Consider the following 22,632-nt stretch of genomic DNA (forward strand, 5'->3'; position numbering starts at 1 on the left):
CCTTATCGTCTGTGATGATATTTTCCTGTTGGTCGTTTGTTCGCTATTATTTTGATTATTCTATTTTCTTTTGAACTCGTAACAAGGCCTTTCCATTTGTTTCTGTACTCATACATCTTTCTGCCAATTGCTTATGCTACCTGATTTCTTGTAGCCAATTGCTCTAATTGAAAAACTGATCTCCGCAGCAATTCTTGTACTGGTCTTGTTGATATACAGTACTGATCTACCCTTTTGTTTTATAGCATATTATAGTTTCTTCCGTAACGTTTGTGTTACCGAGCGAGGTGGCGCAGTGGTTAGGCAGTGGACTCGCATTCGGGAGGACGACGGTTCAATCACGCGTCCGGCCATCCTGATTTGGGTTTTCCGTGCTTTCCCTAAGGCACTCCAGGCAAATGCCGGGATGGTTCCTCTGAAAGGGCACGCCCGACCTCCTTCCCCATCCTTCCCTAATCCGATGAGACCGATGACCTCGCTGTCTGGTCTGCTTCCCCAAAACAACCAACCAACCAAAGTTTGTGTTTATTGTTGCGAGGTGCCAGGGTGGAGAAGAATGTTCAAATGTGTATGAAATCTTATGGCACTTAACTGCTAAGGTCATCAGTCCCTAAGCTTAACACTACTTAACGTAAATTATCCTAAGGACAAATACAGACATCCATGCCCTAGGGAGGACTCGAACCTCCGCTGGGACCAGCCGCACAGTCCATGACTGCAGCGCTCTAGACCGCTCGGCTAATCCCGCGCGGCGGTGGAGAAGTCTTTGTACCTCTTCAATTCTGCCGCATGTTGCATGAAAACTAGATATGCACTTTAGCCCCTCTTCACGTACCACCTAGTTGATTATGTGCGCAGTGGTAACGAAAGGAATTGATGGTGGACCCTGCCAGTTGGTAAAATAAGAGGTGCAAACTCACAATAATTTAAATAAAAATCATTATCTACTCGGTAAAGGAAAAAGGAATTTTATCATAATACACGACAGGAAATGGGATTCTGCATTTGTCTATGAAATGATATGCGGATTAAAAATTATAATGTGATTTATTTTACATCAGAATACAAAGGAACTTGATTGTCAATACAAATAGTAGGCTATAGCGTATTTTATACTGAACTATTATGAGAATAAGAGTTGGGTCGAGAACAAGGGGCTTCTATTCTCTGTAATTCAATAGACGGACGATAATAACTGGAGGATCTAATGAATCAAATATTACTTCCCCGACTATAATGCAGTATCGCGATTAGTAGTGAGAGCTTAAATTGGGATCACATGGAGAAACACGCAAGACGGACTTGGATCAAAATGAGAGCGCGTGCTGCTGAGGACTTCAGTATAAAAATGATAGGTCCTACAATGTGGAGCCGCAAAATACTTTACCAGTCCTGAAACCTGCAGCACGTCGTCGGTGGCAGCGTTCTGATGATGTAGGCGCCGACTTCTGCTGTGCAGTAACTCTGTACAACCTGTAGGGCCGACCGCTGTGACCGAGCGGTTCTAGGCTACGGACGGAGGTTCCAATCCTGCCTCGGGCATGGATGTATGTGATGTCCTTAGTTAGTTAGGTTGCAAGTAGTTCTAAGTCTAGGGGACTGATGACCTCAGATGTTAAGTACCAAAGTTTTAGAGCCATTTCACCCTGTGGGCCTGGAGGGCTGTCCGAGACCTCTTAAGGTCTGCCGAAAAAGTGTGACTAGGTCGCAAGATCTTCCGATTCCACCGAAGATCAGATCCGGAGTGCACTGCACCGGCGCAACGCAGGAACGAAGCCAATGTTACTCAACTCCCCACTATTCTCGAAAAACCGCGAATAAGCTTTCAGTACCGATTCCAAAATTCCCCCACATTATCTCAGAACATCATTCGCGCCAATAGCGACGGTTCTACCCAATTTCGAGCAGGGCTTTATTACGTCAACTGGCCTTAGTGGGAGTTGACCAATAATGCCTCTGCTATTTAGCTGAGGGCACTGAAATTGCTGTTTGACCAGCTACGAACGCAACATGCCTAGACCGCCGGCCATACGGCGCCAGGCAGTCGCGCCCAGCAGGGCACGGTCATGAAGACAATACAGTAAGTTGGCGCCGGCAATGTTCGTTCCAGACGCGCGGGAACGATAAAGACATAAACTGAGGCGACGCTCAGATGGCTGGCAGGTCGTTTTGGCATGCACACAATAGGCGAAACGCGACGAGGTCAGTCGTCTTGCGAGGCTCTCAATCCCACTGATGTACGACCCTCTCAGTATTCACGGAAGTGCACACCCCCCCCCCCCCTCCACCCACTCCCTCCAGAAACTCAGTGCCTCTGGTGTTCGCCTCGCAACAGGCCTCCCACGGAAGTATCAGAGGAAACTAAAAGCAAGACCACATACAGCTCGCAAGACGCATATCAATCAAGTGAAAAGTACTTTGAGCTCTCAGTACAAACACTCTCCGTAGAGTAACCTTATTCGGCCTGTTACCAACGTGAAATGTCATAAAACATTAATTAAATTTGATGAAAATGAAGGTGACATGCAAAAGAGTGCATGAAACCTCTCATTGTTCTGTATGTAACTCCATTGAAATAATATTCCTGTAGGACTATTTCCCAAAACTTTAACACTTTTAGTCTGAATAGTCCAAACATTCATGGTGCTGGCTGTTTGTTCTATATCGTGTCTCCCAACCACTTTCGCGCAACGACGCTCTGAGCGTGTTTTTTAGGGAATTAATTAGTTTAAACCTGGGACCTGTTGCTGGTAAGGAGACGCCAGACCACACATGACGTGTAGAATTCAGAAGAGTTCAGTAAGACTAGCGATGATATAACTAAATACTTAATGATCTCAGCGTCAGCTCCACTGCACTCCCTGTAAAAGAATCTTAATACTAACTAAATTTAGTGGAAGGGGTTCAAGGCTTTCCTATTTTTAGTTAGCTGGTAAATAACGTCGAAAAAGCAGTTAAGCTAACCATTGGAAATTTATTCTAATCACAAAATATCGTTTATATATTGCACTATTGATAAAAGGAGATGTTTTAATACAGGATGGTAAAAACCAACTGCGTTCAACAAAAATGTGAACGAATATTCCCTGAGGGGGTTTCCAAGTTCTACAATGGATCGAAGGATGACCTATGCCATATCACGTCTATAATCTAGGTTTAATTTAAGTTTCACAAAAGAGAAAACTATCAAAATGGTCTACAGTGACCCTCAATTATCTTTAATAACTTATCTAACTTGTCGTAAATTACAGTGGCTGATGTGGCTTCTCAATAACTATATAAAAGAAAAATCATTCGCGTTTCCTATCTGTTCTTCAAGTGCCAAATGTGAACACCATGAGTTTCAATTAACGATCGACACTAGTATTACGCAACAAGGGGGTGTAACAGATGAGACTTCTGCAGTTCTGAGTGAAGCTTTATGCGCTCAAAAATGCGGCATCGCGCGTGTTCATTACCTTGTTGGTGTTTAGGCAGCGTCAGGGCAGCGGCGGGCAGCACAGCTCCGCTCACCTCGCCATCTCGGAAGCAATTCTCCTCTAACTTCTCCTTACTACTTTTACAGAAGTTGGTTTTAAAAAAACTATCTGGCTGTGGTTTCATCTGACCAATCAGGGTCTCAATGTTAACCTCAAGCTCCGCCTACAAAAATTCTGTCTATCCAATGAGAAACGTTATACATTTCGTGGTGGGGCAATGTTTTTAAAGTTTGCAACGTAACAGAGACGCGAAAAACTCTCACGCTACAACCTGCAGCTGGTGTGGTTCTTTTAGCGTTGTCGGAAGATCTATACTGTTCTTCTGGACGGCTCTATCTTTTAACATGGGCTGGGGAGTGGTCCTAATGTAACAGACACGCGAAAAGGGTCACGCTAAAACTTGCGGGTGGTAGTGGCCCTTTTTGTGTTATCATAAGATCTTTACTGTTTTTCTGGAGGGCTCTAGCTTTTAACATGGGCTGGGGGGTGGTCCTTGACGTAACAGAGACGAGAAACAGTCTCACGCTAAAACGTGCGGGTGATACTCTTAGAGGAAGGCTGGCGACGTGGGTGTCCAGTCCGTCCCTTATCGTAGGGCCTTGTAGCTTAACACGGTTTGCTCTCGGCTTCTGTTCTCGTTTCTCCCCTCGGAACTGCGTCGGTCTCACGGTGGGAAGGTACGACATGCATTTAGGCATTCTTGTGTTAGTCTGTGGTATTCCATTTGCTCACTCGTTACTCGTATTACTTTGGTTAATTTAATGTTACAATTTATGCGGAGCTATGTGACATACAACTGGATTTGCTTATCATGTCAGGGTTTTGATGGAAGATGTTGGATTTGCCTGACACCTTACAATAGTTCATGATTGTTTTAAAATTTTTTTTGGGTCGGACAAGGTTTTGATATTATTTTTAATCCCTCTCTTTACTTGGTGAACGTGTGTTCCAAAGAAATTTGCCGCACATATTCTGAGTAAAATCAGATCATTTATTACATTATTGCTTCGGACAAGGTTCTAACAATACTTATAATCTACAGTTAATCGTCCTTAAAGACCTCATGACAATATTATGAAACAAATGATGAATGAAAATTCAGTGAATTTTTATTGATCAGTCCAACCTAGTCCATTTATCACGGAAAACAACTTACCATTAAAAGTTTTACAATTCTAAACTCAGACCTGATGTTATATTTGCGTATCGATGTGGTAATGACAGACACATATCTTCTTATAAACAGATCAGTCGTTAAGACAGTAGCACATTGCTTAGACCAACTAAAACGGTTTAATTCTAGTGGGATACATTTCAATACATAAGATACAGAGTGAGAGCTATTGTGTAAGAGCGCAAGAGCATGTGAACACCCTAGCATTCGACACCTTGCGGATTTGTTGCTTATTTTTCTTTGAACGATGTTAAAACGTAGATGTTGCCATGTGAAAGATACGCAGTCTAAATCTACGACGCTACTGTTCCTCTGGACTCCGTGAAACTTTGCAACAGGGTTGCGAGCACACCTTCAGTCGTGCACGTCTTAACCAACGTCTGTGCATGTACAACTCGCGTGACGTAATTGCCTTAGTCGCCAAAAAGATATGGATTTGATAAAAAACGTGCCACTTGACTAGAAGCTCACATCAGTGCCACCAGGCGGTAGCACACTGCGGCAGACTTTTATCCCCGTTCGCTCGATATAAATCCTACTAGATGATAGCACACTCCTCAGATATGCTAATTCATTTACTATATCCCGTAATAAAATTAAATCAGACATCAGTATATGTTGGAGGTGTACTAACAGTAAACCCATTTTGTGAGTTTATGAATGAGTATAAGTTATGAATTTTATCATACAATCCATATGAGGCGCTGCGAATCATAAGGACCTATAGCAAATCACCGTCGATTGTGAGACTGTAATACTTATTCATGCCTCCGAAATCTATTGATCTTATGGTGAGACAGGTTTATCCGTGATGTACGTCCACATTGTACATATCAAAATACATGAAAAGCTGCCTCACTGATTTATCTGATATTCAGTTAAATGTTCGATCGACAGTAGTGTGCTTTACTCCCTTGTAGAGCTTAGCCACTCATTTTTGCTCTACTCAAGTGACCGTGGGGGTAGACATTACTACTTCAGTAACACAAACGGCACTTTGAAGTTCGTTATTCACTGTGCAGGAGTCGGCTCTCATGTTCCGTGTAAACATGAGCGACATTGAATCTATTTTAAGTGCTAACAGAAAAGTAAAGCTGTGAGAACGGGTCGTGAGTCGTACTTGGGTAGCTCAGTGGATAGTACACGTGCCAGCGAAAGGCAAAGGTCCAGAGTTTTTGTCTCGGTCCGGCACAAAGCTTTAATCTGCCAGGAAGTTTTATATCAGCACACACTCCGCCACACAGTGAAATCTCATTCTGGGAACAGAACAGTAAATTACCAGGAGAAGCCAACCTCAAAGGAACTAGGGCCTCCGAGAAGAGATCCTTTGACTTAGAGAGCAACGAAATGAAAAAGCGTGACTACAGGCGAACATTTAACACGGGAGTGTACAGTTAGCACAAGCTCTTGTGTGGGTGCAGCGTAAGAATATCTGATGTTCATCCCAGAAGTAAATTTGTGAACTAATACATCTGTTAGGGATCTTGTACATTTGCTCGAAAAAATGAAAAAGCACAAAAACTCCCATTTACACAAAAATGCGAAATAGAGAGTTATGAAAGGTTACATACACTCCTGGAAATTGAAATAAGAACACCGTGAATTCATTGTCCCAGGAAGGGGAAACTTTATTGACACATTCCTGGGGTCAGATACATCACATGATCACACTGACAGAACCACAGGCACATAGACACAGGCAACAGAGCATGCACAATGTCGGCATTAGTCCAGTGTATATCCACCTTTCGCAGCAATGCAGGCTGCTATTCTCCCATGGAGAAGATCGTAAAGATGATGGATGTAGTCCTGTGGAACGGCTTGCCATGCCATTTCCACCTGGCGCCTCAGTTGGACCAGCGTTCGTGCCGGACGTGCAGATCGCGTGAGACGATGCTTCATCCAGTCCCAAACATGCTCAATGGGGGACAGATCCGGAGATCTTGCTGGCCAGGGTAGTTGACTTACACCTTCTAGAGCACGTTGGGTGGCACGGGATACATGCGGACGTGCATTGTCCTGTTGGAACAGCAAGTTCCCATGCCGTTCTAGGAATGGTAGAACGATGGGTTCGATGACGGTTTGGATGTACCGTGCACTATTCAGTGTCCCCTCGACGATCACCAGAGGTGTACGGCCAGTGTAGGAGATCGCTCCCCACACCATGATGCCGGGTGTTGGCCCTGTGTGCCTCGGTCGTATGCAGTCCTGATTGTGGCGCTCACCTGCACAGCGCCAAACACGCATACGACCATCATTGGCACCAAGGCAGAAGCGACTCTCATCGCTGAAGACGACACGTCTCCATTCGTCCCTCCATTCACGCCTGTCGCGACACCACTGGAGGCGGACTGCACGATGTTGGGGCGTGAGCGGAAGACGGCCCAACGGTGTGCGGGACCGTAGCCCAGCTTCATGGAGACAGTTGCGAATGGTCCTCGCCGATATCCCAGGAGCAACAGTGTCCCTAATTTGCTGGGAAGTGGCGGTGCGGTCCCCTACGGCACTGTGTAGGATCCTACGGTCTTGGCGTGCATCCGTGCGTCGCTGCGGTCCGGTCCCAGGTCGACGGGCACGTGCACCTTCCGCCGACCACTGGCGACAACATCGATGTACTGTGGAGACCTCACGCCCCACGTGTTGAGCAATTCGGCGGTACGTCCACCCGGCCTCCCGCATGCCCACTATACGCCCTCGCTCAAAGTCCGTCAACTGCACATACGGCTCACGTCCACGCTGTCACGGCATGCTACCAGTGTTAAAGACTGCGATGGAGCTCCGTATGCCACGGCAAACTGGCTGACACTGACGGCGGCGGTGCACAAATGCTGCGCAGCTAGCGCCATTCGACGGCCAACACCGCGGTTCCTGGTGTGTCCGCTGTGCCGTGCGTGTGATCATTGCTTGTACAGCCCTCTCGCAGTGTCCGGAGCAAGAATGGTGGGTCTGACACACCGGTGTCAATGTGTTATTTTTCCCACTTCCCTACACAGTGCTTCGTTATGTACAAAACAACAAAATTTTACAAACCAATTCTTTCTTTTGTGAGGTAAGCCATGCACCTTCTTGTTATTATTATTGTTATCGTCATTATTGTCACTGACTGTAGTTGTATAAACTTGTTGATAGAAATAATTGCTATACAGCAGCTGCTATTAATTTCACGCTCCCAAATTTAACAGAATCTAAAAATTTGGAAATCCAGAATGTGTACTGATGAACCGCCACTGAAGATACAGAACGCTCCTGAATCAGGGATATGGACTATATTGTCAAAGTTTCTTCTACAGGCGAAAAATAATCTTCTCATGATCTGTATTGAAGTCTCTCAAATGTAATAGTGAAAGCTGACGGAAATTAAAGAGTGTGTAAATTTCATTGCCTCTAGTGAATTGGAGTTAGCGACAATTGCATATAGTTCTTAAAAAAGATTTCGCAGGAATTCGATTTCTTGGGCGTCACTAACGTATATGATTTCCCAGAATGGAGTGGTGGGAATAATTCTCTAATAATAGTTAGGTTATTCCATAAACACATGCTGGATCGTTATTACATAGTGATTCATTAAATGCGAAGACTAGTTTGTAAGGAATGCGACAAAATACTAAGCAGTAACATACCATCATTACTAGAAATTGCATTTATTACGTCTGCGAAGATAAAATTTGAGCCCATTAAAACTCAAGAACGAAAATAACAAATGATTTCAAACGAACCAAAGGAGTTACTAACAGCAAAAGAACTAGGTACTTAGGCAAAGCTCTCTATTAATCACATAAAGATGTGAAAGACTATACCAGCCACATCAGTTCTCAGATATCTAGACAGAGATCCATATTTCAGCTATTAAGAAAAATCAACGACTGAAAACAACGGCTTTGGTTTTCATAGTCGTGAAGTTCGTTTATGGCTAAATTGAATAGTATGAACAGAAACTGATCTATGAAAAAAAGTGGGCCACTTTTTAGGTGAATTCTTGTTCGTGGTGGACGCAATATGCTGGTTTTCTACCATCGCATAATAATTTTTGTATTAGATTAATTTGGTCACCTTATCATGCTTCATACATCAAACTCACTGAGATTTGTTCCCCAGTTTCTCTTTCGTGTATCAAATTTACTATCCCTCAACAACCTGGAAATGTCTAGTCAACTTCTCCACTTTTATAGTGGATTTTATATTCCACTATTTCTTCTAGTAACTCTTCACCTATATGCATTATTGGCCACTTCATTTTCAATATTCTTCTCTACCACAACATCTCCCAGTATCTTTTCTTTTTGACTTTCAAGCAAAACTGTGCTCCATGAGAATCATTTCAAAAGATCAATATAGAGGTCAACTGTTAAGTCAGTCTTTGGATTATTTGCTTCATTGTTTGTTATAACTTCGGGTATGATTTGCATGAGTGAAAATGGCAGGCTGCACCGTGGTTTTTAAGTCCACGGTAAACTAGAGCTCCTCTGAGCTGAGTGAGTGGGTCAGGCTCGTCCAGTCTCCATTACGTTGAGATTCAGTTCGCCGGAACAAACATCGAAGGTACAACTACAATTTATGACGGAGAGAATGATATAAGATAAGAATACGGAATGGAGATAGACGCAGAAAAAATCTAAGTCTGGTGACGAAAACCGGAAGCCATCTGGAGGAGATAAAAATTCTATGGGTAAAATAGCTAAATAAAAATAAGAAAAGACTTCTATAATTATGAAATATTCTATTATGGAAACAAGAGTAGAGTGAAATGTGCCAATAGAAAGAACGACAAAGTGATAATTTTTAGAAAAAAACTGAAAGTTACGAGAAGACTAGAGGAGATGGTTTGAATGAGAGAAAGTCATTGGCTGCGACGTATATTGCGAAGATATTGCCTGCTACGACTTGTCATCAAAGAAAGAGAGAAAGATTAAAGGCTTAGAATGCTGGATTCCATTTAGGAGTGGACGAAGCAAGCAGCTGATTAGGGAAGAGGCGCAGGACAGTGCAAAGTGTGCAGTCGATGCAGGTAGCAAACCCTGATATATTAAAAGAGTTCGAACTTCTTAATAGACACATCCTAAAAATTATTTTCATTCAATAGGCCGGTATCGCACTATCAGATCATTCGTTATCTAGCCCGTGTATAGTGCTTTTTAATATTGCTTTCGTGAGCGTTTGATATAGTGTATCATACTGTTTGTTATACTTGACTACTTACACCTCCGAGCGAGGTAAATGTCAACAAGTTACGTAGATAACGAAACTGTCACAAATTTCTTCGTCTTTATTTTGAGACTACTGTATTATTTAATAGTTTCCTTGCTGATCTTTTTTTCCGAAATATTCGAAAAAGTAATGTAATTAAGGGTACTCACACGTTTAAGTAGAATCTAATTACTTAGCAATCAGAGTTCGGATTTCAGAAGGGTTGTTCGATCAAAAATGTTACTTATACATTCAGTCACAAAATATTGCATGCCTAAAAAATAAAATATCCCACTTCGTATTTTTGTCATCATTAAATGGTATTTTATTGTGGAAATGATGTTATACTCAAGGTTTTCGGAACAGATCGCCTTACTCACAGCTGGTCTGAATCATACTTAACGAACGCAATGCAAATAACTATGTTGAATCATTCAAACAATGTTAGAAAGGTAGGAAATTTTAGTGATTGGTGAAAAATCACAAAGGGATTCGCACAGGGCTCAGTTTTGTGTCCGCTCCTGTTCCTGATAAGTGTGAATGACCTTCCACTTTACGTTCAGCAAGCTTTACTGTTGCTTTTCGCAGACAATGCTAGTGATGTAACAAATCCACGTAGAGAGAAAGAAAAAGATGATATCGGTAATAATGTTTCTCAAAGAACTATTAAGTGGTCTTCTGAAAATGAACTTTGGATAAATTTTGAGAAAACACACTATATTCAATACAGTACAAGAAAGAGAGTCATACCAACAACTTATGTAGCACGTTATAGTTAATTATATAACGTAGAATGCTCCAAATCTTTGTGTGTGCATATTGATAAACATTCAACAGAAAGAATCATATTATTGTACATCTCAAACAACTAACTTCAGCTACCTTTGCTCTTCATATAATTGCTGATCTTGGTAACAACGAGTGGACCTCCTGACATATTTTGCAGACAATATTTCCACTGCGTAATGTCTTACCGAATTATTTTCTGGGGTAACTCACTACATAGAAAAAAAGTGCGGATTGCACAAGAGCGTGCAATGCGAAAATATGTGACGTTCACCTACGGTCGTCGTGTAGTTACCTTATCATGGAATTAGGAATTTTAGTTACACCGTCACAGTACATATATTCGCTCATGAAATACGTTAAAATACCACCACAGTTTGAGAAGAACGGTGACGTCCTTTCCTACAACACTAGAGCAAGAAATGAACTTTGTTACCCTTTATTACAACTGTCTTTGGTTCATAAAGAAGTTCAATATGCAACAATAAAAATTTTTCATCCTTTGCCCAATAACGTAAAATGTCTGACAGATAGTAAATCAAGTTTTATCCAACCAAAAACTGTCTCTCCTGGCTAGCATCTTCTACTCCATGAACGAATTTCTGCTTAAAAACTGGTAGCTCGTAAAAAGAAAAACAGAAAATAAAAATTTAAAAACAAATGTATTTAGGAGTAGTCGAATGAATAGGACCAAATATAATGTGTTCGTTAATGTTAAGACTTATTATGATTACGTAACCTCTAAACTGGCTGGTTCCACAAATTTCTGATAAAAGAACCATTGGAATGACTATGGAGCAAGTAAGTAACTAACTTCGTAACTAACTGATCAACTGTATTTCAAGTTAGTGGGCGAAATGACATATCATTTACATATAACTGTAACGCGTAGAATGCTGAAAGAAGACCCTGTCTAATTCTAAAATGTGGGTTAGATACTCGTATGAGGGACTGACTGTTTTACAAGGACCAGAATCTTTCAGGTGCAGTCCCAGTCACCACCTGATACCGACGCAGGATCTGCCAGAGAGGCACCATACGATTCGTCTTGTATCGCGTGAGCGGCTGCGTTAGGGAGGATAAAAATCTCTGCGATATCGTTCAACAGCGTAGTGGCGGACCTATCGTGAAGAACTAGTCTTTGTAGGCAGTCGAGAAACCACATATTGCCTTTTCATGGCGTGTGATTACTCCACTGGATTTTGAAACGCCGGCTGATAGACATCAGTTCACACGTAAGCAGACATAGTATTGCAACTGACAATGTACGAGGGACGTTCAATAACTAATGCATAGCATTTTTCTTGGCCAGTTTCGGATGAAAAACTGCGGAATTTTTTGTGGGACATCGAGGAATATTCCCGCTTCAGCCCCTACAGTTTCATAAAGATCCTATAGGTGGCAGCGCTGTACTTAGCCTTCAGAATGGGTTTTGTAGCGTAGGTACTTTCGAAGTAGAGAGTTGTCATTGTGTTTCTTTTGGCGGGAAACAAGACACCGCAGGTTCAAAATGGTTCAAATGGATATGAGCACTATGGGACTTAGCATCTAAGGTCATCATTCCCCTAGAACTTAGAACTACGTAAACCTAACTAACCTAAGCACGTCACACACATCCATGCCCGACGCAGGATTCGAACCTGCGACCGTAGCGGTGGCGCGGTTGTAGCCTGAAGTGCCCAGAACCGTTGGGCCACACGGGTCGGGCCATCGCAGATTGTCCACGGAGACTTGGCAGTGAAGAAAAGCTGGTGATTTGTCGGGTGGGTGCCTGTCATGATCTCATAAAGGTAGCGCATATCTGTCAGATCTCCCTCGTGCCAGTCGTCCTCACACAGGAGTTACTCCTATAATGTTGCAACGTGCGGACACTCTCGCTCCGGGTGGTCGACGATACACAATCAAGAACCTCCCTGCTCAACTGAACGTAAGTGCTGGTAGTGCTGACACACTCGCCCACCTGTTGGGGTACTCAGAGACGTGTGGCCACTGGGTTCTTAGTCACCTAACAGAAGGCCATAAAGACCAACGAACCTCAATTGCCTGCACGTTACAAGTTAGATCGTAATTTTTTTTTTTTGTCGAAGATCGTCACAGGCGAGGAAATATGGCTTCATCACCTCAAACCGAAAGCAATTGGGCAGTACGTATAGTGGCACAATGGCACTTCTCCTCTGAAGACAAAGTCAAAGCCATACTCGCAGCCTGCGAAGTCATGGCCCCAGTGTTCAGGGACTCTGGAAACATTTGAAACGTCCCCTTAGAAAAATTATACACGACTGTGCTTAAACTGACACACAATAGTTTTTAGCGCAACGCAATCTGACTTTCAATAATCCCTACAAGAGAATGGCCCTGACTAACATTAACCTATACGTTTCACAAATCACTTACCTCACAAAAATCTTCGTTACTCAAGCTACTGCAATACAGCGAGCGCCAGTACTGCCAGCGAAATAAAAGATTCAAACTACTGAAGGCACTAACTACTGATAGGCATAGTTAGCGAATGAAAGATTTTAATACAGAACAAACAATGTATTTACCTTAATAGTCATAATATATATATATCAGTTCGTGACACCAATTCTTACAAATTTCAAAACTCCGCCATCTGTCTCCCCACGCCCACCACTGCTGGCGGCTCACCTCCAACTGCGCAACGCTACGCGCTGTTCACATCCAGCTGCCGCTGCCAAACACTACAATGGCAGACAAAATGCAAACCAGCCACAGACTGCACACAGCACAGGCAGTGATTATCATACAGAGCGCTATGTGGCGGCGGCGTTACCAATAAAAAATACCTTAACATCCTACTTACATAGCCCCCATGCTCCCCACAAAAAATTTACAAATTTTTTTGGGCAGTGGCCAATACAGATTTGAAATTTTTTTTCATAATTACAATAACGAAGAAATGAAATGCACACACTTATCGATACAATGTTGGTCAAAAGCTAAAATTTTCTCACAGTCCATAAAGACAGTCCTGATCATTCATCAAATTAAATTGCAATGTTTTTCTCAAAGTGTGAGTAGTAAAAGAAAATGCACACGGAAGTAGTGGATTTCTAAGCAGTCTTGAAGAAGTAGTGTTGTCCTTCCAACGAAAGACAGTGCTGACTCTTGACATGCAGACCGGTAATGGGCCACAGCAGAGTCATTCGACGTTGAAGACTATCGGTAGGTAGGTTATCACAGAGCAGACCCACTGTAGTCCTGGTAGAGATTACTATTGGTGGGCCACCAGAGGTGCAGACCCACTGCAGTCCTTGTAGAAATAATGGTATTGGTGGCTCATCAAAGGTACAGACCCACTGTAGTCCTTGTAGAGACGGCCAGCAGCCATCTGTTGCGACTGTGCAGGTGCACAATCACCCTCGAAGAGTCTTGCGGAGAATATAGCAAGTCCATAAACCACCACTTGTCCAATCACAAAGAATTTTTTGAAATGTCCTTAGAACCAGCAATGCTGTTATCCAGTCCCTTGTTGAATTATTAACTCACGTGCAAACACTATCAGTCCCTACTACTCACATATTGTCCATATACTATGACCAACAGAAACATGTGCAGTGAAATGTTATTTACAAATTACTTAATTTGATGGACTGGTGTCAATTAAAATTTTATAACATGAGGATACAATAACAAAGGCACAAAATATATCATTAAAGAACATAATAGTACATATAACATTTGCAGTAATACAGGCTTTACAAAAGAATCGAAATAACAAATACATCAGTGTTACAAAAATTATGACATAAGTACATACATAAAAGATCAGAGAAACTTTTCAAACATCAACTTCACACATGAGCATTAAAATAAAACAGAATAAATAATGTCTAAGCATCTTTACAGAGTAAATAACATTTTATCAGAAAAATTCTATAATGTAACTCTCATCAGATAAATATATAAAGACAGGAAGAACACAAATACGCACGAGTACACAAACACATAGCGCAATAACAGAAAGGGAACGGAAAGGGTTTGTTTTCAATGTAACATTTGGTACTGCAGTCCAACCCAAAACGTCATTCTGTAGATCTTTCGTCTTATCTCAACATTTGTTTCCACCAAAAATATCCTATCCAAGCATGCTTTCTGTATTTTGTTCACATCCTCTTTCAAAAATAGTTTTCCTCCACTGCACACTACTTTTTTGGCCAAATCATTTTCTTATAGCTTCTCAATGCATTTCTTCCAATTCCTCATAGTTAGTTTCTTATATAGTCTACCTCCTCTTAAGCTAACTTAAAATCTACTGAGCTCAGATGCTAAACTAAGGGATGACGCAATGCAGCAGCACAAAACAATTAACACAAACAGCAATGACTAAAAAATGCAAGTAAGCATAGCAAGCAGCAATAAATGTAATAACTTATACCTAAACATAACAAAACTGAAGCAGAAAAAATATTACAGTAAAAATGTTTAATACCTAAGTCACATCTTAACACTAGAGTGATGCATCACGAGAACATACGCTAGCAGACAAGTTACCAAATAGTAAAAAAAATATTTTTGCCGTTCCTGTGAAGGGAAACGACTATTTGTGCTCTCTTTTCTAAGAAAGTATATCATAAAGTGATTCTTTACTGGGTCTGTAGACAGAAAATAGTGATATGAGTACATCTATTAAATTTTGTTTTAGCCAATGCTGTAGTGCAGATAGAAACTGGATATTAAACAAAATGAGCAAAAATAAAGCAACATATGAAACGTCATTCACTAGGCAAATGGCGACTCCAAAGGCAAAAAAATTCTCTCAGCTAGAAAGACAATAGATGTAAAACGTTTCTCATCATTTCAGTAGGCATGTTAGTATATATCATAAATTAAGAGCTCCACAGTGTAATCATATGTTTCAAGTTTGACGGTGTCGTATTTGCGATGCTTTCTACAAAGGACTGTCAATAGCGAGGATAATGGTCTTTTTTTTCCTGTGCCTCTGAAAGGCACACACTAATGGCTTGTTTCCAGGTGGCTGTCGCGCAGCTGGGTGCCCACGACGCATTACGTGCAGGTGCTCACTTAACTGTCTTACCGAAATATTTACGACACCAGTTTCCACTACAGTGGCAGTCTCATATAAAAAAATTCACAGGTCAAGAATTTGCGTTACACATCTGTAGAAACAAAATCCTATTGATATAACAGTGTCCAAAAAATTTTCGTCGGCATTGTAATACATTCATGCATTTACATACATTTCATAACTCTTAAAGTACGATTCTTGGTTTCCAACAACCTTTTTCACGAACCAGAGTCCCTAATCACTATTCATTATTCCTTACCTTATTCGTCGACACTTCTTCAATATTTCATCATAACAAGTGCATAGCATAATCAAATAACTCATATAGCAAAAGCTTATTGATCATAAACATACCGCAACAGCGTAATACACATCGTCATCATAACATCATTAAACCTCAGCCTAACCTCAACATCGTCGTAGCTTCCTCCAATAATTTCGAAACCTAAAAAAAAAAAAATTCTCTGCTCATGTCAAAAGTGTCATCTACCTCAAACGTACAATCATGATCCCATACCAAATGCATCATTCAAAGCTCTCATAGTATCACAATGGTTCCGAAAAAAGTACAAACATTTCACAAAGTATAGGCAAAATACAATTTCGTAAGTGTGAAGTTATCCAACGGTGTAATTACGTAAACATCTGTCACTGATGTAGTAAAATAAATATTTGTCTCTCTCAGTTAAATGATCAGATAGCTGTGTAATTCTGTGTTAGAGAAATATGGTACTGATGTGTAAAGTTGTATAAGCAAATACCATATTAGCTAGGGCTCCTTGTGCTTGCCATACACGTAGTACACAAAGTAAGCGTGTACCCCCCTGAGGATTAATGTAATTATATCCTCAGGTGTTACAGATTACAGCAATGGAATGAAATGTATCACGGAAAACCTTTGTATCATTGTACATCAAATATCTTTAAAAATAAATGTTTTAAGTACAAAATTAATCACTCAAATACATGAACTGTAGCGCTAAACAGTGCGTCGTGTTGTAAGATAATCTCTGTGGAAGTGTCGTAGTTATCGTTCTCCGAAAGCTAAGTTCTGCAGAAGTCAATGTACTTACCTCATGATAAACAAAAGTGAAATGCTTTGCGTATTGGTATCGTAGTTACTGCGCTTATTGCCTTGATGAAGTAAGTACTGTACTGTAACTTTTTGTTGTGCAACAGAAAAGGCTGTCTCATTGTAGCTATACCACAAGTTACTACTAAAACAAGTTTTCCTTTCCAGAAGAATTCAGAAAAACTGTGCAGATATAAAACAGATACACTGCAAAAGCACAATGTAAATTGTGTCACGCATTAGTAGCGTCGTGATATAATCGTATAGCTATCAAAGAAACCAAATGCTAAGTCATCTTTAATCTCACAGAAAGTACTTCAAATAAAGAATGTCTTTTCAGCGAAACCAAAATGTTGCATTAAAATCTCATTAGCAGTATATGTTCTAAGTATGTGAGCCTTATGGTCGTTACGTAATCGTGCAACTAACAAGCAAGAATGTACAAATAAGAACACTGTGTCGTCTGTTCACTATAACAATGCATTCGTAATTACTGTTTAAAAATGTTCCCTAGGTTCTAGACAGGATACTTCACTTCAAAACATTGTTGCATGTTAAAAGTTTCTCAGTGTGACAAAGCATATTAGAAATGTGAAGTAAAATGTTTTATGGCAAAGACAAAGTTAAAAAGCAGATTATCTTTCAATAAACGGTTTTACATGTGAAATGTGGTGTAAACCTTTACTCTTCCTAGTACGCAGAATTTCAACCTCAACGCAATTATCATGTGGTATACATCGGTTAAGAATACTGGAGTTTTTCTCAAGGTTAGCGTCTATGTTATTTTTCTCTGAGCTAGCCGGCGCACGCGGCTGCCTGCGGTGCGAGTCATTATTCCGGTCTGTCGTTATGATTATATCGTCTGTCGTCATGTCGGTAGTTCCTGTACTTTCTTTCTTGTCGGTCACGTGGTGGAGAATTTCTCCCTGAATCGTAACTGCGCGCTGGACCGTTGCGTCTGTAGTTATTCCGTCTCCCTTGATAATAATTATTTTGGTTTCCATATTGTCTGTTTCTCTGTCTCTGTGATAGTCATTTCCTCGGAGAGGTGATCTTTCCCTGTAATAATTACTACTCTGCCAACGGTTGTCATACGGGTGGTGTCTGTTTTGGTCACGATTTACGTTGTACGAATAGCCTTGTGGTGTATTATTTCTGTCATCGCGGAATTGTGAAAGGTGTAACCTGTAATTGTTGTGCTCCTGTTTTCGCGTTCCGCGATTGTCAGTGTCAATTTCCAGTTCTTGTAACAGTCCCTGAAAAGCTTCAATGTCGTCTTTGCATCGTCCTGCTAAAATAATCTGTCGTAAATGTTCAGGTAATTTGATTAAGCAAATGCGGATGAGTTCTGAGGGGCTGTATGGGTTTGAAAGATACTGGTTCTTATGTAACATGTCTTCGAAATATTTGACAAGACTGGAAAATTCAGATCGTTCGAAATGTTTTATCAGTATGATGCTATGTTTTACTCGTTCTTGTGTAGCTTGAGACCAATATGCTGAGAGGAAGGCATGATAGAATTCTCCTTCACTGTGACAATCGTGAATGACCGATCGCATTCTTACAGCTGGTTCATTCTCCAAGCAGCCACACATAAATTCTAATCTGTGCTCTAATGACCAGTTGGGAGGAAAACAATGAGAGAATTGATGGAGCCACGGTTGTGGATGAATGTCGTTGCCAGAATTCTTAAATGTTTTGAATTTACGTGCAGTAATGAACAGCTTATAGTCAAAATCATCGTGTTGGCGGGTGGCATATCGGTCATTGTTACGTCGTGTCGGAGGTTGCATCTTAAAATTCGGTGCACCTTGCCAATTTCTTTCATAATTTCCGAAATGCCCTGTGTTATTATTTTGTGGCTTTTCCGTATTTCTAAGTTCCTCATCTCGTGTTGGAGCGCGAGTGTCCTCTGAAATACGTAATTCTTGTATTACCTGTGTCAACCGATCTTGCACTTCCCGGATTTCTCTTTGGTGTTGTGTTTTAATTTGATTCTGATTTTGTTTGAATTTCCTAATTTGTTCGCACTCTTCTGTATCATTCGGATCATCATCTACCTTTGTAGATAAGTTAATGAACTGATCTGAAAGTTCGGCTACTTTCTCCGATAGTGAACACATTTCCTCAGTGGGTTTTTCTGAACCTAGTTTCTGAGTGTCCATTTGTGTTGAAATCGAATCTACTATGTCCTTTAAGTTTTCCTGAGTTCTTGCAAGTTGCGTAACCGAATCGGTGGATGCAACTGAGTCCATTTTAGCTTGCAAGGTGTCGTGATTTTCACGAACAATTGTTTGCAGTTCTTTTATGGCTGCTTCATGATTCTGTAATTCATTTTCATGCCGGGAAAAAATAGGTTGAAAATGCTCACAAATTTGTGTTTTTACCTCATCACAGATTTTTTGGCATTTCGATTCAATGTTATGTAACTGAGTAGTTAAATCTTCACGTGTTTGTTCAAGTGTGGTGTCTAACTTTTGAAGCTTTTGCTGTGTTTGTCTCTGATGTTGTTCCATTGTGTCTAACTGTTGCTGTGTTTGTCTCTGGTGTTGTTCCATTGTGTCCAACTTTTGAAGAGTTTGTTCCATTGTGTCTAACGTTTGAAGATATTGCCCCATTTGTTTCTGATTTTGTTCCATTTGTTGCATTAATTGCAATAATAATGTATTAGTGTCTGGAATCTGTTTTTCTATGCTTTTTGGCAGTGCATTTTCACCGGCAACATTTACATTTTGACAGGCAGAAAATGTGTCTTGACTCATTTGAGAAAACTGTGAGGACCCATAACCTAAGTCTACAGTATTTGCAATATTGTGTTCTGTCATTTCGGATTCCTGAGGTGAGCTGTTGCCGTCTGATCGATCGATAATTGTTCCCTGTTCACTACTTGTTTCATTGTCTACATCATTATTTGCCGCCCGCTCCATTTCCCTATGCACAATTACCAAATTACTACTTCGAATGTCTGTTAATTCACTACACATTGGTGCTGATAAGTGACGCTCGTCGTCACTATTATTTCTCAGTTTACTTTGGAGCCTAGTGTTACGTTTTTCACACGTCATTATTGTCACAATATTTCACACGATAACACATAAAAGCACAATTTGAAGAGCAAAAAATAAGAGAACATAGCACTGAAAATAATATCTAGTTAATTGCAAGCGAAGCTGCGAAATACTTGGTGCAAATCTACATGCATGCCACAACTATTTTACTGTACAACAATGAAAGGCTGCAACTACAAAGGAGATTCTCTCTACAATTACACGCTAGCAATAAGGAAAGGCTACACTAACTACACAAACTACAAGAAAAAAATCAGATTCCAGCCAGGTATCCTTGGCTAAGGGTCGACATATGAAATGTCCCTTTAGAAAAATTGTACACGATTGTGTTTAAACTGACACACAATATTTTTGTTGTTGTTGTTGTCTTCAGTCCTGAGACTGGTTTGATGCAGCTCTCCATGCTACTCTATCCTGTGCAAGCTGCTTCATCTCCCAGTACCTACTGCAACCTACATTCCTCTGAATCTGCTTAGTGTACTCATCTCTCGGTCTCCCTCTACGATTTTTACCCTCCACGCTGCCCTCCAACGCTAAATTTGTGATCCCTTGATGCCTCAAAACATGTCCTACCAACCGATCCCTTCTTCTAGTCAAGTTGTGCCACAAACTTCTCTTTTCCCCAATCCTATTCAATATCTCCTCATTAGTTACGTGATCTATCCACCTTATCTTCAGTATTCTTTTGTAGCACCACATTTCGAAAGCTTCTATTCTCTTCTTGTCCAAACTAGTTATCGTCCATGTTTCACTTCCATACATGTCTACACTCCAAACAAATACTTTCAGAAACAACTTCCTGATACATAAATCTATATTCGATGTTAACAAATTTCTCTTCTTCAGAAACGCTTTCCTTGCCATTGCTAGTCTACATTTTATATCCTCTCTACTTCGACCATTATCAGTTATTTTACTTCCTAAATAGCAAAACTCCTTTACTGCTTTAAGTGTCTCATTTCCTAATCTAATTCCCTCAGCATCACCCGATTTAATTTGACTACATTCCATTGTCCTCGTTTTGCTTTTGTTGATGTTCATCTTATATCCTCCTTTCAAGACACTGTCCATTCCGTTCAACTGCTATTCCAAGTCCTGACAAGTCTCTGACAGAATTACAATGTCATCGGCGAACCTCAAAGTTTTTACTTCTTCTCCATGAATTTTAATACCTACTCCAAATTTTTCTTTTGTTTCCTTTACTGCTTGCTCAATATACAGATTGAATAACATCGGGGATAGGCTACAACCCTGTCTCACTCCTTTCCCAACCACTGCTTTCCTTTCGTGCCCCTCGACTCTTATGATTGCCAACTGGTTTCTGTACAAATTGTAAATAGCCTTTCGCTCCCTGTATTTTACCCCTGCCACCTTCAGAATTTGAAAGAGAGTATTCCAGTCAACATTGTCAAAAGCTTTCTCCAAGTCTACATATGCTAGAAACGTAGGTTTGCCTTTTCTTAATCTTTCTTCTAAGATAAGTCGTAAGGTCAGTAATGCCTCAGGTGTTCCAACATTTCGACGGAATCCAAACTGATCCTCCCCGAGGTCCGCATCTACCAGTTTTTCCATTCGTCTGTAAAGAATTCGCGTTAGTATTTTGCAGCTGTGACTTATTAAACTGATAGTTCGGTAATTTTCACATCTGTCAGCACCTGCTTTCTTTGGGATTGGAATTATTATATTCTTCTTGAAGTCTGAGGGTATTTCGCCTGTCTCATACATCTTGCTCACCAGCTGGTAGAGTTTTGTCATCACTGGCTCTCCCAAGGCAGTCAGTAGTTCTAATGGAATGTTGTCTACTCCGGGGGCCTTGTTTCGACACAGGTCTTTCAGTGCTCTGTCAAACTCTTCACGCAGTATCGTATCTCCCATTTCGTCTTCATCTACATCCTCTTCCATTTCCATAATATTGTCCTCAAGTACATCACCCTTGTATAAACCTTCTATATACTCCTTCCACCTTATATTTTTAGCGCAACGGAATCTGACTTTCAAAAATCCCTACGAAAGAATGACCCTGACTAACAATAAACTATACGTTTCACAAATCACTTACCTCACAAAAATCTTCGTTACTCAAGCTACTGCAATACAGCGAGCGCCACTACTGCCAGCTAAATAAAAGATTCAAACTACTGAAGGCACTAACTACTGATAGGCATAGTTAGCAAATGAAAGATTTTAATACATAACAAACAATGTATTTACCTTAATAGTCATAATATATATATCAGTTCGTGACACCAATTCTTACAAATTTCAAAACTCCGCCATCTCTCTCCCCACGCCCACCACTGCTGGCGGCTCACCTCCAACTGCGCAACGATATGCGCTGTTCACATCCAGCTGCCGCTGCCAAACACTACAATGGCAGACAACAATGCAAACCAGCCACAGACTGCACACAGCACAGCCAGTGATTATCATACAGAGCGCTACGTGGCGGCGGCGTTACCAATAAATAAACCTTAACATCTTACTTGCACATTATTCTGTTTTATGTTTTCCTTAATGCTGGAACGATTAACACTGAAATGTATTGTGCTACCTTCAGTAAATAACAGGAATTCAGCGTGCACGTCACCACAAAAATGCAAATGAACTTCTCCTTGTCCATGGCAAATCAAGGCCTCACACGTCCGCTCCAGGTAGCTGAGTGGTCAGCGCCAAGGAATGTCATGCCTAAAGATCAGCTTTCGATTTCCAGCAGCGTCGGAGATTTTCTCCGCCCAGGAACTGCGTGTTGCTTGTCCTTCTCATCATCATTTCATCCCCATCGACACGCAAGTCACCGAAGCGGCGTCAACTCGACAGAC

Source organism: Schistocerca gregaria, chromosome 6 (assembly GCF_023897955.1).
Source record: "Schistocerca gregaria isolate iqSchGreg1 chromosome 6, iqSchGreg1.2, whole genome shotgun sequence".
Classification (NCBI taxonomy): Eukaryota; Metazoa; Arthropoda; class Insecta; order Orthoptera; family Acrididae; genus Schistocerca; species Schistocerca gregaria.